The following is a 14,796-nucleotide window of genomic DNA, read 5'->3' on the forward strand; positions in this document are numbered from 1 at the left end:
CCGCTCACCACAACTAGAGAAAGCCCCGCGCACAGCAACGAAGACCCAATGCAGCCAAAATAAATAAATAAATAAATAAAATTTTAAAAAATCTTCATGTTTCTTGCTTATGGCTAATTCTACCTCGTGCTTGTATGACCTTGACCTTTTCTTTACAGCCTGTTTGCTTAGATGTGTATGAGCCAAGGCTTCTTTATAAAGTGCCTAATTGAATATATTCACTCCATAATTTCTGGGAACTTTCCTGATGGGTCCAGGACTTTAAATAGATGCAATATCAAAGGTAACAGAGCTCCAGTGACAGAAGGGCCACTCTACAGGGAATTCTCCAGAATCACACCTAAGTGGTAGCTACGTCTTTCTGGGTTCCCTCTGTTTCTGTAGTGTCCAACGGGAAAGCCATTCCACCTGCATTCTTGGTGTTTGACACTGTGCTTTACCCAAACTTGCCCACTTTGTAAACACCTTCACAGGATCTGGCTTTCCTTTTCTTTCTGGCACCTAAGTTAAGAATTTATCCCTCTTAAAATATTTGCCGATCTCATTTATATTCAAAGGGCAAATATGAACTCTGGAGACATGTCCTCTGGCCACATTGTTTACCTATGAGTTTCTGGGGAGGGTGAGGAGTGTTATGTGTGGGAAAAGGCAAAAGTCTTGAAAATATGACTCACAGCCCCGGCCACTGGACACACAGACACTTTTTCTAAAGTGCCCCTAACTATCTCAGGGAAAAGCTTTAGCTCTTCAATGATAAAGATGCTTAATGACAAAGATGTCCCTCTTTCGATTATTTTCCTTTGGAAAGAAAGTTCATATAATCAACTCAGTTGGCTTGTCTTTTAAAAAAGGATAGTCCTGTGTAAGTTGTGAATGTTTATCCCTTACTAAATGCTCATTCTAATTAAACAAGCTCTCCACCTTGAACAAGAGAATTGATTTTCTGTTTAAGATTTTTGTCGATAAATTCTTGGTGATTAGGGAGGTTAGTTAGTTATTAAGTCTTAATATATAGTTGTAACTTAAAGGCCATTGGTTTTCAAATAATTTTCAATGACCTATCAGGTTTCCTGAGTTTTCACTGTTCATAATCCTCTATTTCATTCAGTGGCCAAACCAGTTTCTATTTCCAACAATGGGAAGAGTTTTCATAAAGGATTGAAAAATCCTACCTCTATTGGCCTTCAGGACATCCCATGCCCAAAGAGTATAACACCCCCAGCATCTTTCTTTTTTTTCTTTTCTTTTTTTTTATATAGAAGATGGATCCAAATTTTTAAAAAATCTTCTCAATATAAGATGGAGAAAGCTTGGTATCAGGTAGAGTGGAGGAAAGAGGCAGCTACTAGAGGTAATACCCTCTTTTACTCATTGCTGCCCCTCTTCTGCCTCTCTGACTTAGCAGCTGGAGGCTTCAGAAATTAAGGAAACACCTTTAAAGTTACTTTTAAATTTACAAAACCACTTTTGTTCACTGCAGACATTTGAAACAACATCAAGGTGTATACATAGTGTCCTCAACACAATGGAACCTCTGTTCTTTCTGCCCTACTTAGGGCTAGTCACTGGTATTGGGTTAATGTGTACCTTTTAAGCCCTTTTTTTCTATGCACACCTACAGGCACACATGTACATGCACGTGAGCACATGTACCACAAAGAAGCATGTGTGGCTGTGGCATTAGTGTTGTTATTATTGTGGTCATAATGGAATCATGCAATTCAGTATCCCAGCTAACTTTTTCACCAATGTATCATGGACAGTAACATGTTAATACTATTCCATATTAGACATGACCAAAAATATTTAGAGAAAACTGATTTATTATTTAAACAAACTAATCAGCATCAAAATTTTTGTTCTCTTTACACTAATTCCATTGGAAGTCTAGCTATATTCTTTCTACAATGCTACCATATTCTGAAATCGTTTTCTCTTTTTGATCTGTTTTAGATAATCTATCTCTTTGCTTTGGGACCTCAGAGCAAATGGGGCATACATTTTTTGTTTTACATATATTATGTTTTTTGAAAAATAGGCCCATTTCAATAGGCAGAATTCAGCTTTTCAGAGAACATGTGTGTGCCACCCATGGCATGTCAGTTTGTTGACAAAGGAAGCAGGAAATAAGATACTTGTGAGGTCTGTTAGGAGGGTGCCTAATGTAACTGGGTTCTTGCCTCAAGACACAGGCAAAATCCATCAGTGTTTGCTGTGTCATCTGGAAGAGTTAATGTTATTTCCTTTCCTTTTTTTCACTTATTTAAAATATTTTATTCATTCTGCTAAATCACTTGATAAAGGGAGGTGTCAAATATTCATTTTGGATAATCTTAGAAGAACATTCTAAATTTTTCAATTAAAATTTTTACAGGTTTGGTTATGGACTAAGGACAGGTCTAAACACTTTCTTGTTACAAACCCACTCCACTTTCATATTTTCTGCATTATCTTTTGAGTCTCATTTATTCATTACTCAAAAGTAAAAACAAACTTGTGCAGTGAATAAGGGACCATTTCCTTTTGTGGGTGTTTCATTTTTGGCTTCTTAGAACACTGCCAGGGCCAACACTAATTATTTGCCATTGTTTGTTTTAGTTCTCTACCGAGGTGGGTGGATAGAAGACCAGCTTTTCTATTGATGTTTTTATGTATTATTTTCTTACTTTTCCGTAGGTTGAAAACCCTGCCTCTGCTGTTTCACTCATTGTGACAAAAAAGGGCCTACTTAAACATAAGATTTTATAAATGCTTCAGCAAGTGTCCTTTAGTACAGACGCACCTATCTGGCTAAAAGAAGGCAAGCCTTCCCTTCCAACTCCTCCTGCATTAAAGAAAACAAAATCAACTGGTGATATTGTTTTGGTCCAAATGTATATGTATCTGGAGGCTTGAATGAAGGCTACAACCAAAAATTAAATTCTCCTGTTTATTTTGAAATCTCATGAATGCTTAAAGAAATATAACCCAAGAGGATATTATGCAAAGGTATTACTCTATTATATACGTATGTAGCTATTGATGCCAAGAATGATACTGAGGACAGTGGAGACATACTTTATATTCTTTAGAAAGTAGTGTATAATGGCAAGTGCTATCTGACAGCATTAAACGTTAGTGAAAGAAAATGTTGAAAATTTATTTAGTGGAAATATAGGTTTTATGTTTTGCTTGTAACATTTTCTTTCAACATTAGAATTTTAAATGCAAAGTTGAGCATGTCATTGCAATGATTAACTTATCCTCATGGTTTTCAGGTCCCTGGTCCTGGCCTCCATCTCCAGCCCAGCCACCCTTCAGGACACCACATATATCCTTTTTTTTTTTTAATCTTTATGGGAGTATAATTGCTTTACAATGGTGTGATAGTTTCTGCTTTATAACAAGTGAATCTGTTACACATATACATGTTCCCAAATCTCTGCCTACTTGCGCCTCGCTCCCTCCCACCCTCCCAATCCCACCCCTCTAGGTGCTCACAAAGCACCGAGCTGATCTCCCTGTGCTATGCGGCTGCTTCCCACTAGCTAATCTATTTTAGTTTGGTAGTGTATATATGCCCATGCCACTCTCTCGCTTTGACACAGCTTACCCTTCCCCCTCCCCATATCCTCAAGTCCATTCTCTAGTAGGTCTGTGTCTTTATTCCTGTCTTACTCCTAGGTTCTTCATGACATTTTTGTTTCTTAAATTCCATATATATGTGTTAGCATACAGTATTTGTCTTTCTCTTTCTGACTTACTTCACTCTGTAAGACAGACTTTAGGCCCATCCACCTCATTACAAATAGCTCAATTTCTTTTTTTTTTTGGCTGAGTAATATTCCATTGTATATATGTGCCACATCTTCTTTATCCATTCATCCGATAATGGACACTTAGGTTGTTTCCATCTCCTGGCTATGGTAAATAGAGCAGCAATGAACATTTTGGTACATGACTCTTTTTGAATTATGGTTTTCGTAGGGTATACGCCCAGTAGTGGGATTGCTGGGTCATATGGTAGTTCTATTTGTGGCTTTTTAAGGAACCTCCATACTGTTCTCCATAGTAGTTGTACCAATTCACATTCCCACCAGCAGTGCAAGAGTGTTCCCTTTTCTCCACACCCTCTCCAGCATTTATTTTTTCTAGATTTTTTGATGATGGCCATTCTGACTGGTGTCAGATTATATCTCATTGTAGTTTTGATTTGCATTTCTCTAATGATTAATGATGTTGAGCATTCTTTCATGTGTTTGTTGGCAGTCTGTATATCTTCTTTGGAGAAATATCTATTTACGTCTTCTGCCCATTTTTGGATTGGGTTGTTTGTTTTTTTGTTATTGAGCTGCATGAGCTGCTTATAAATTAATCCTTTGACAGTTGCTTCATTTGAAAATATTTTTTCCCATTCTGAGGGTTGTCTTTTCGTCTTGTTTATGGTTTCTTTTGCTGTGCAAAAGCTTTCAAGTTTCATTAGGTCCCATTTGTTTATTTTTGTTTTTATTTCCATTTCTCTAGGAGGTGGATCAAAAAGGACCTTGCTGTGATTTATGTCATAGAGTGTTCTGCCTATGTTTTCCTCTAAGAGCTTGATAGTTTCTGGCCTGACATTTAGGTCTTTAATCCAATTTGAGCTTATTTTTGTGTATGGTGTTAGGGAATGATCTAATCTCATACTTTTACATGTACCTATCCAGTTTTCCCAGCACCACTTATTGAAGAGGCTGTCCTTTCTCCACTGTACATTCCTAGCTCCTTTATCAAAGATAAGGTGACCATATGTGTGTGGGTTTATCTCTGGGCTTTCTATCCTGTTCCATTGATCTATCTTTCTGTTTTTGTGCCAGTACCATACTGTCTTGATTACTGTAGCTTTGCAGTATAGTCTCAAGTCAGGGAGCCTAATTCCTCTAGCTCCATTTTTCCTTCTCAAGATTGCTTTGGCTATTCGGGGTCATTTGCGTTTCCATACAAATTGTGAAATTTTTGTTCTAGTACTGTGAAAAATGTCAGTGGTAGTTTGATAGGGATTGCATTGAATCTGTAGATTGCTTTGGGTAGTAGAGTCATTTTCACAATGTTGATTCTTCCAATCCAAGAACATGGTATATCTCTCCATCTGTTTGTGTCATCTTTAATTTCTTTCATCAGTGTCTTATAATTTTCTGCATACAGGTCTTTTGTCTCCTTAGGTAGGTTTATTCCTAGATATTTTATTCTTTTTGTTGCAGTGGTAAATGGGAGTGTTTTCTTGATTTCACTGTCAGATTTTTCATCATTAGTGTATAGGAATGCCAGAGATTTCTGTGCATTAATTTTGTATCCTGCTACTTTACCAAATTCATTGATTATCTCTAGTAGTTTTCTGGTAGCATCTTTAGGATTCTCTATGTATACTATCATGTCATCAGCAAACAGTGACAGCTTTACTTCTTCTTTTCCTATTTGGATTCCTTTTATTTCCTTTTCTTCTCTGATTGCTGTGGCTAAAACTTCCAAAACTATGTTGAATAAGAGTGGTGACAGTGGGCAACCTTGTCTTGTTTCTGATCTTAGTGGAAATGGTTTCAGTTTTTCACCATTGAGGATGTTGGCTGTGGGTTTGTCATATATGGCCTTTATTATGTTGAGGAAAGTTCCCTCTATGCCTACTATCTGCACGGTTTTTATCGTAAATGGGTGTTGAATTTTGTTGAAAGATTTCTCTGCATCTATTGAGATGATCATATGGTTTTTCTCCTTCAGTGTGGTAATATGGTGTATCACGTTGATTGATTTGCATATATTGAAGAATCCTTGCATTCCTGGAATAAACCCCACTTGATCATGGTGTATGATCCTTTTAATGTGCTGTTGGATTCTGTTTGCTAGTATTTTGTTGAGGATTTTTGCATCTATATTCATCAGTGATGTTGGCCTGTAGTTTTCTTTCTCTGTGACATCCTTGCCTGGTTTTGGTATCAGGGTGATGGTGGCCTCGTAGAATGAGTTTGGGAGTGTTCCTCCCTCTGTTATATTTTGGAAGAGTTTGAGAAGGATAGGTGTTAGCTCTTCTCTAAACGTTTGATAGACTTCGCCTGTGAAGCCATCTGGTCCTGGGCTTTTGTTTGTTGGAAGATCTAAAATCACAGTTTCAATTTCAGTGCTTGTGATTGGTCTGTTCATATTTTTTATTTCTTCCTGATTCAGTCTTGGCACGTTGTGCATTTCTAAGAATTTGTCCATTTCTTCCAGGTTGTCCATTTTATTGGCATAGAGTTGCTTGTAGTAATCTCTCATGATCTTTTGTATTTCTGCAGTGTCAGTTGTTACTTCTGCTTTTTCATTTCTAATTCTATTGATTTGAGTCTTCTCCCTTTTTTTCTTGATGAATCTGGCTAATGGTTTATCAATTTTGTTTATCTTCTCAAAGAACCAGCTTTTAGTTTTATTGATCTTTGCTATCATTTCCTTCATTTATTTTTCATTTATTTCTGATCTGATTTTTATGATTTCTTTCCTTCTGCTAACCTTAGGGTTTTTTTGTTCTTCTTTCTCTAATTGCTTTAGGTACAAGGTTAGGTTGTTTATTCGAGATGTGTCCTGTTTCTTAAGGTAGGATTGTATTGCTATAAACTTCCCTCTTAGAACTGCTTTTGCTCTATCCCATAGGCTTTGGGTCGTCGTGTATCCATTGTCATTTGTTTCTAGGTATTTTTTGATTTTCTCTTTGATTTCTTCAGTGATCACTTCGTTATTAAGTAGTGTATTGTTTAGCCTCCATATGTTTGTATTTTTTACAGAACTTTGCCTGTAATTGATATCTAGTCTCATAGTGTTGTGGTCGGAAAAGATACTTGATAAAATTTCAATTTTCTTAAATATACCAAGGCTTGATTTGTGACCCAAGATATGATCTATCCTGGAAAATGTTCCATGAGCACTTGAGAAAAATGTGTATTCTGTTGTTTTGGGATGGAATGTCCTATGAATATCAATTAAGTCCATCTTGTTTAATGTATCATTTAAAGCTTGTGTTTTCTTTTATATTTTCTTTTGGATGATCTGTCCATTGGTGAAAGTGGGTTGTTAATGTCCCAACTATGAATGTGTTACTGTCGATTTCCCCTTTTATGGCTGTTAGTGTTTGCCTTATGGATTGAGGTACTCCTGTGTTGGCTGCATAAATATTTACAATTGTTATATCTTCTTCTTGGATCGATCCCTTGATCATTATGTAGTGTCCTTCTATGTCTCTTGTAATAGTCCTTATTTTAAAGTCTATTTTGTCTGATATGAGAATTGCTACTCCAGCTTTCTTTTGGTTTTACTTTCAGTCTGTATGTGTCTCTAGGTCTGAAGTGGGTCATTTGTAGACAGCATATATATGGGTATTGTTTTTGTATGCATTCAGCCAATCTGTGTCTTTTGGTGGGAGCATTTAGTCCATTTACACTTAAGGTAATTATTGATATGTATGTTCCTATTCCCATTTTCTTAATTGTTTTGGGTTTGTTATTGTAGGTCTTTTCCTTCTCTTGTGTTTCTTGCCTAGAGAAGTTCTTTTAGCATTTGCTGTAAAGCTGGTTTGGTGGTGCTGAACTCTCTCAGCTTTTGCTTGTCTGTAAAGGTTTTAATTTCTCCGTCAAATCTGAATGAGATCCTTGCTGGGTAGAGTAGTCTTTGTTGTAGGTTTTTCCCCTTCATCATTTTAAATATGTCCTGCCAGTCCCTTATGTCTTGCAGAGTTTCTGCTGACAGATCAGCTGTTAACCTTATGGGGATTCCTTTGTGTGTTATTTGTTGTTTTTCTCTTGTTGCTTTTAATATGTTTTCTTTGTATTTAATTTTTGACAGTTTGATTAATATGTGTCTTGGTGTGTTTCTCCTTGGTTTTATCCTGTATGGGACTCTCTGATCTTCCTGGACTTGATTAACTATTTCCTTTCCCGTAACAGGAAAGTTTTCAACTATAATCTCTTCAAATATTTTCTCAGTCCGTTTCTTTTTCTCCTCTTCTTCTGGAACCCCTATAATTCGAATGTTGGTGCATTTAATGTTTTCCCAGAGGTCTCTGAGACTGTCCTCAGTTCTTTTCATTCTTTTTTCTTTATTCTGCTCTGCATTAGTTATTTCCACTATTTTATCTTCCAGGTCAGTTATCCGTTCTTCTGCCCCAGTTATTCTGCTATTGATCCCATCTAGAGTATTTTAAATTTCATTTGTGTTGTTCATCATTGCTTGTTTCATCTTTAGTTCTTCTAGGTCCTTGTTAAATGTTTCTTGCGTTTTGTCTATTCTATTTCCAAGATTTTGGGTCATGTTTACTATCGTTATTCTGAATTCTTTTTCAGGTAGACTGCCTATTTCCTCTTCATTTGTTAGGTCTGGTGGGTTTTTATCTTGCTCCTTCATCTGCTGTGTGTTTTTCTGTCTTCTCATTTTGCTTATCTTACTGTGTTTGGGGTCTCCATTTTGCAGGCTGCAGGTTCGTAGTTCCTGTTGTTTTTGGTGTCTGTCCCCAGTGGCTAAAGTTGGTTCAGTGGGTTGTGTAGGCTTCCTGGTGGAGGGGACTAGTGCCTGTGTTCTGGTGGATGAGGCTGGATCTTGTGTCTCTGGTGGGCAGGTCCACGTCTGGTGGTGTGTTTTGGGGTGTCTGTGGACTTATTAGGATTTCAGGCAGCCTCTCTGCTAATGGGTGGGGTTGTGTCCCTGTCTTGCTAGTTGTTTGGCATAGGGTGTCCAGCACTGTAGCTTGTTGGTCATTGAGTGAAGCTGGGTGCTGGTGTTGAGGTGGAGATCTCTGGGAGATTTTTGCCGTTTGATATTATGTGGAGCTGGGAGGTCTCTTGTGGACCAGTGTCCTGAAGTTGGCTCTCCCACCTCAGAGGCACAACATTGACTCCTGGCTGGAGCACCAAGAGCCTTCCATCCACACGGCTCAGAATAAAAGGGAGAAAAAGTAGAAGGAAGGAAAGAAAGAAAGAAAGAAAGAAAGAAAGAAAGAAAGAAAGAAAGAAAGAAAGAAAGAAAGATAAAATAAAACAAAGTAAGATAAAATAAAATAATGTTATTAAAATAAAAAATAATTTTTAAGAAAAAAAAATTTTTTAAAGAAAAAAAAAGAAAATGAACAGATAGAACCCTAGGACAAATGGTGGAAGCAAAGCTATACAGACAAAATCTCACACAGAAGCATACATATACACACACAAAAAGAGGAAAAGGGGAAAAAATCATAAATCTTGCTCTCAAAGTCCCCTTCCTCAATTTGGGATGATTCATTGTCTATTCATGTATTCCACAGATGCAGGGTACATCAGGTTGATTGTGGAGCTTGAATCCGCTGCTTCTGAGGCTGCTGGGAGAGATTTCCCTTTCTCTTCTTTGTTCTCACAGCTCCCGGGGCTCAGCTTTGGATTTGACCCCGCCTCTCCGTGTAGGTAGCCGGAGGGCATCTCTTCTTCCCTCAGACAGGACAGGGTTAAAGGATCAGCTGATTCGGGGACTCTGACTCGCTCTTGCTGGGGGGGAGGGAGGGGCACGGAGTGCGGGGCGAGCCTGTGACGGCAGAAGCCGGTGTGACATTGCACCAGCCTGAGGCGTGCCGTGCGTTCTCCCGGGGAAGTTGTCCCTAGAATCCGGGACCCCGGCAGTGGCGGGCTGCACAGGCTCCCCGGAAGGATGGTGTTGATAGTGACCTGTGCTCGCACACAGGCCTCTTGGTGGCAGCAGCAGCAGCCGTAGCATCTCATGCCCGCCTCTGGAGTCCGCGCTTTTATCCGCGGCTTGCGCCAGTCTCTGGAGCTCCTTTAAGTAGCGCTCTTATTCCGCTCTCCTCGTGCACCAGGAAACAAAGAGGAAAGAAAAAGTCTCTTGCCTCTTCGGCAGGTCCATACTTTTCCCCGGACTCCCTCCCGGCTAGCCGTGGTGCACTAACCCCCTGCAGGCTGTGTTCATGCCGCAAACCCCAGTCCTCTCCCTGCGCTCCGACCAAAGCCCGAGCCTCAGCTGCCAGCCCCGCCCGCCCCAGCGGGTGAGCAGACAAGCCTCTCGGGCTGGTGAGTGCCGGTCGGCACCGATCCTCTGTGCGGGAATCTCCCTGCTTTGCCCTCCACACCCCTGTTGCTGTGCTCCCCTCCACAGCTCTGAAGCTTCCCGCCTCCGCCACCCACAGTCTCTGCCCGCGAAGGGGCTTGCTAGTGTGTGGAAACCTTTCCTCCTTCACGGCTCCCTCCCACTGGTGCAGGTCCCGTCCCTATCCTTTTGCCTTTGTTTTTTCTTTATTCTTTTGCCCTACCCAGGTACGTGGGGACTTTCTTGCCTTTTGGGAGGTCTGAGGTCTTCTGCCAGCGTTCAGTAGGTGTTCTGTAGGAGTTGTTCCACGTGTAGATGTATTTCTGGTGTATCTGTGGGGAGGAAGGTGATCTCCGCATCTTACTCTTCTGCCATCTTCCCCTCGTCCTCACTACATACATCCTTAACTCCAGTCTACAATATGCAGATTGCCATCCATTCTCTCCACTCTCTTTTTCTTTTTTTTCCCCCTTTTTTCTTCCTTTTTTTTTGCATTGTCTGACAAATTTTCTATATGTGTCGCATTCATTCCTGCTTTAAGACCCTTCTCTTTGAATATAACCTTATAATTTTATGATTTACAAATAAGATAATTAACTTTTTCATTCATTTATATTGCATATAAAATGCCGTTGTAACTGCAACTGAAAAACTGGAGTTTGTGACCAGTTCATGATTAGAACACTGTTCATTTGGATTGGAAAAATTCCTATGTGGTGAGATTAGCCCAATATTCTATCAGTGAAGCCCACTCCAAAATGTACAGTTAATTGCTCTGGCAGTAGAATTAGTTTATGTAGGTTTATTTGCTCTAAGTCAATCCCTGACAATGACCATTCAACAGATGATACGGATAAAATGCCTCAGACATAAAATGTCATCTCAAAAACAAAAAATGAAAAAACACATGTTTTTCCTTTATTGTTGACACAAATGATAGCATGAGGTTATCTCCTTGTTTCATTCAAGCTGACCTTTCTTCAATCATAGAGAAGAGTATTCAAATTGCAGGACGATTGGGAGTTTGGGATTGACAAGTACACACAGCTATATTTAAAATAAAATGCCTCACCATGAAAAAAAATATATATATATAATTAATAAAGAAGCATGAGGCATGCAAGAGAAATTGCATGATGATATCTCAAGTCACTCCACCTTCAACATACAGTCCCTTCTGCCTGAAGTGTCCTTCTCTGTTTCTTCATCTTATCAAATTTTACTCATCTTTCAAGACATAGGTCTAAAATCATCTCCTCAAGAAAGCGTTCTCTGCCCGCCCCCAATCATTAGTGTACACCCCTCTTAGCTCAGATAGCACTCTGCATGAGTATTTAGCATAGGAAATGTGTGCTGTTATAATTTTGATTTATTGTCTCTCTTTTGGACCACAAGCTGACCTCAGGAGAAGACCATATCTCTTTCAGCTTTGTATGCCTAATACTTAGCAAAGAGCCTTTCATAGCAGGGGTGCTAATACTAATTTGTTGAATGAATGAACCTGCTAATGCATTTGACTTATACCATTTCAGATGCTAGTTGGCCAAAGAAGCCAATTAATATAATGAGATGAAGTTCATGGCTTTTCATCTAAAAATAAATCTGATCTTAGAAGTCCACTTAAATTACACTTTTCAAGTGAAAATCATGAAATTCATTTCTCTGCTTTTTAAGTACAAACTCTATGTTTAATAACCATGTCATACCGTCTAGTTATGGGAAACCTCAGTTCCTAGGTTTATGCTTTAATAAAATTATTTCTATAGTTAGTTTCATATTTTAACTCCATATTCTGGCCAATTATTTAACAAGTATTTATTGATAGCTTATTGAGGGGCAAACTCTCCCTGTTTTGGGCTCTGAAGATAGAGCCCAAAGATAGAGCCCAAGTTCCTGCTCTCATGGAACTTACATTCTAAAGGGTGGTAGACAGGTATTAAACCAAACAAATATATATATACAGAGAGAGAGAAAGACTCTCCTTTAAATAAATACATTTTGTGAACTTTGGATTTACCTTGAAACTAGCTATTAAGAAAAAGATATTATTTAACAGAAGAAGCTGTTAAAATACTGAAACACCTAATTCAGACCACAGACTCCTGTTTGCTTCTCTTGAGGATGCTTAACTGCAAAATTTGGGAGAGGTATCATGACCAGAAAGACTGAGACTTCTTTTTCTATGAGAAAACAAACATGGATATTTTGAATTCTTTACCATAAATAGACTGAGTGTGGTTCTGAATATGGTCACAAAATCTTTGGCTTGTGAATCCACTGCATTATAAAATTAAGCTTTCTGGTAAAAGGACTTTTTTTATAACCTTAAAAAATTGAAGGAGGGGCTTCCCTGGTGGCTCAGTGGTTGAGAGTCCGCCTGCCGATGCAGGGGACACGGGTTCGCGCCCCGGGCCGGGAGGATCCCACATGCCACGGAGCGGCTGGGCCCGTGAGCCATGGCCGCTGAGCCTGCGCGTCTGGAGCCTGTGCTCTGCAACGGGAGAGCCCACAACAGTGAGAGGCCCGCGTACCGCAAAAAAAAAAACCAAAAAAAAATTAAAGGGGTATTTTCCTTTTTTTTTTCCACCATCATAGTCCCTCTTCTCTCCACCCCTTTCTTTGGTGCTCTTGGCAACAAGCCCAATTACTACACAGGTTTTCTGGCAGGTAGCATCTATTATTTTTAGCCCAGTTAATGGCTTACTTACAAACCAGCGAGTCTAAATCATAAAAAATAAGGAATGACTCACATTCTTTAAAGTGTATTCTGATACATTTGCTTCTCATATAAAACAGAGGTACATAATGAGGTGATTGGAGGACACAGAATTCATTAATCCATGAGGTGGCAGTGATTCCAAGCAGAGACAGACAGAAATTTCTCTTAGGTCTCTATGGGCAGAGTAATTATGTCTTTAAAAGATCTGCGGCTTGTGAACATCTGTTACCCTTGGGGGAGTTCCCCTTCAGAATTTAGAGAAAGAAAATTCTCTGAGGAGCTAATCCAGACACATGAGTTATCATAGTTTGTAGCATCCATTTTATTCCCCAATCCCTATTAGATGTCACTCTGCTCCTGTGGATCCAGCAGTTCTTTCCCTTTGTTTGGATTTAAGCAGGAGAGCTGCCGGGGCATGAGGAGAAAAGTCTAAGACAACCCTCACTGGCTCCAGTAATGGCTTAGAGACGTCTTGAGTGTCGACTTTCTGCACAGATTTGGATTGTTGGATAGTTTTGCTCATTTACTTCAGAGAATGGAAACAATAATAATCAAGGCAAAACTCTCTGTTTAACAAAAGGATGTTTGTTATATGGAAGAGCTCTTGACAGAACCCATGTTATTACTCATCAGGCCATTTTTCCAAAATATGTTCTCTGTACAATTCAATCTTGGAGAAAAGCATAATAAAATAAGTCAGTTAAGTCAGACTGTTGGTTTAACTAAATTTTTTCAGTCTGAGCTAGTTTATCTTCTAAAGGAATTTAAGGATCATAAGAGTTGATCTGGTCACATGGGTAAAGAAAGTCATAGATAGGGACCCAGATATCAGTTTTCCCGCAAAACAACCTCTTTTTGGAAGAATGTAGATTTACTCAGGTGGCTGAGCCACAAAGAGATAAGGAAGATATCTTCTTACTGTGTCTAAAATTTCAGCTATATTTTGACTTTCAGTAAGCATCTAAATAATTCAAACAATCCTTGATTCAAGATAAACTTTACTCATCCTCCAAAGCAGAAAGATGCTGAAATTCAAAATATAAAGAGCAAAATACATGAGGAAATAAATCAGGGATGACCTTATAAGGAATTCCTGCAAATGATTTCTATCTGCTATTTTTCTGGACCATCCAAATTCATACATATGTGATAATTGACATTGAATACTCACTGATTTGGATAATTCATTAAAAAAAACCCTTAGACAATATAACCCTTAATATACATTTTTATTTATGTGTAAAATTTGGGTCATAACACTTATGAAAACTTGCACTGAAGTGGTCATTTAGACTACATGCAGACATAAGAGTATATAATAATTCACATTTACCTTTATTTAGAAAGTATTTAAGTGCAAGAAACTTAGTACTTGCTCTACTGAAAAAACACAATTGACAAGAATTAATGACTTGTCTTCATCAATAACTGTCTAGAAAAATTCCACATGAGCAGACTGGCTGGCAAGTGAAAAGAAAGCTGGTTAGTTCCCAGTCTCAGCAAACCACTTCTTATCCCCTTCCTTCTTAACTCCCTTCCATCTAACTTGTGGAAATAGGGTTCACACGGTCATGTGTGTCTTCTCCTCTATCAAATGTATTAGAGATTCAAACCTGAAACTGTGAATGTGAAATCCTAAAAATAAACCATCCCCTTTCAGACATTTGCAAATCACCTCCATGGTTTTTTGTTTGTTTGTTTGTTTGTTTTCATCTTTATTGGAGTACAATTGCTTTACAATGGTGTGCTAGTTTCTGCTTTATAACAAAGTGAATCAGTTATACATATACATATGTTCCCATATCTCTTCCCTCTTGCGTTTCCCTCCCTCCCACCCTCCCTATCCCACCCCTCTAGGTGCTCACAAAGCACCGAGCTGATCTCCCTGTGCTATGCGGCTGCTTCCCACTAGCTGTCTACCTTACGTTTGGTAGTGTATATATGTCTATGCCACTCTCTCACTTTGTCACAGCTTACCCTTCCCCCTCCCGATATCCCCAAGTCCATTCTCTAGTAGGTCTGTGTCTTTATTCCCG

This window comes from Monodon monoceros, unplaced genomic scaffold, assembly GCF_005190385.1.
Source record: "Monodon monoceros isolate NGI ecotype Baffin Bay Population unplaced genomic scaffold, NGI_Narwhal_1 Super_Scaffold_20, whole genome shotgun sequence".
NCBI lineage: Eukaryota > Metazoa > Chordata > Mammalia > Artiodactyla > Monodontidae > Monodon > Monodon monoceros.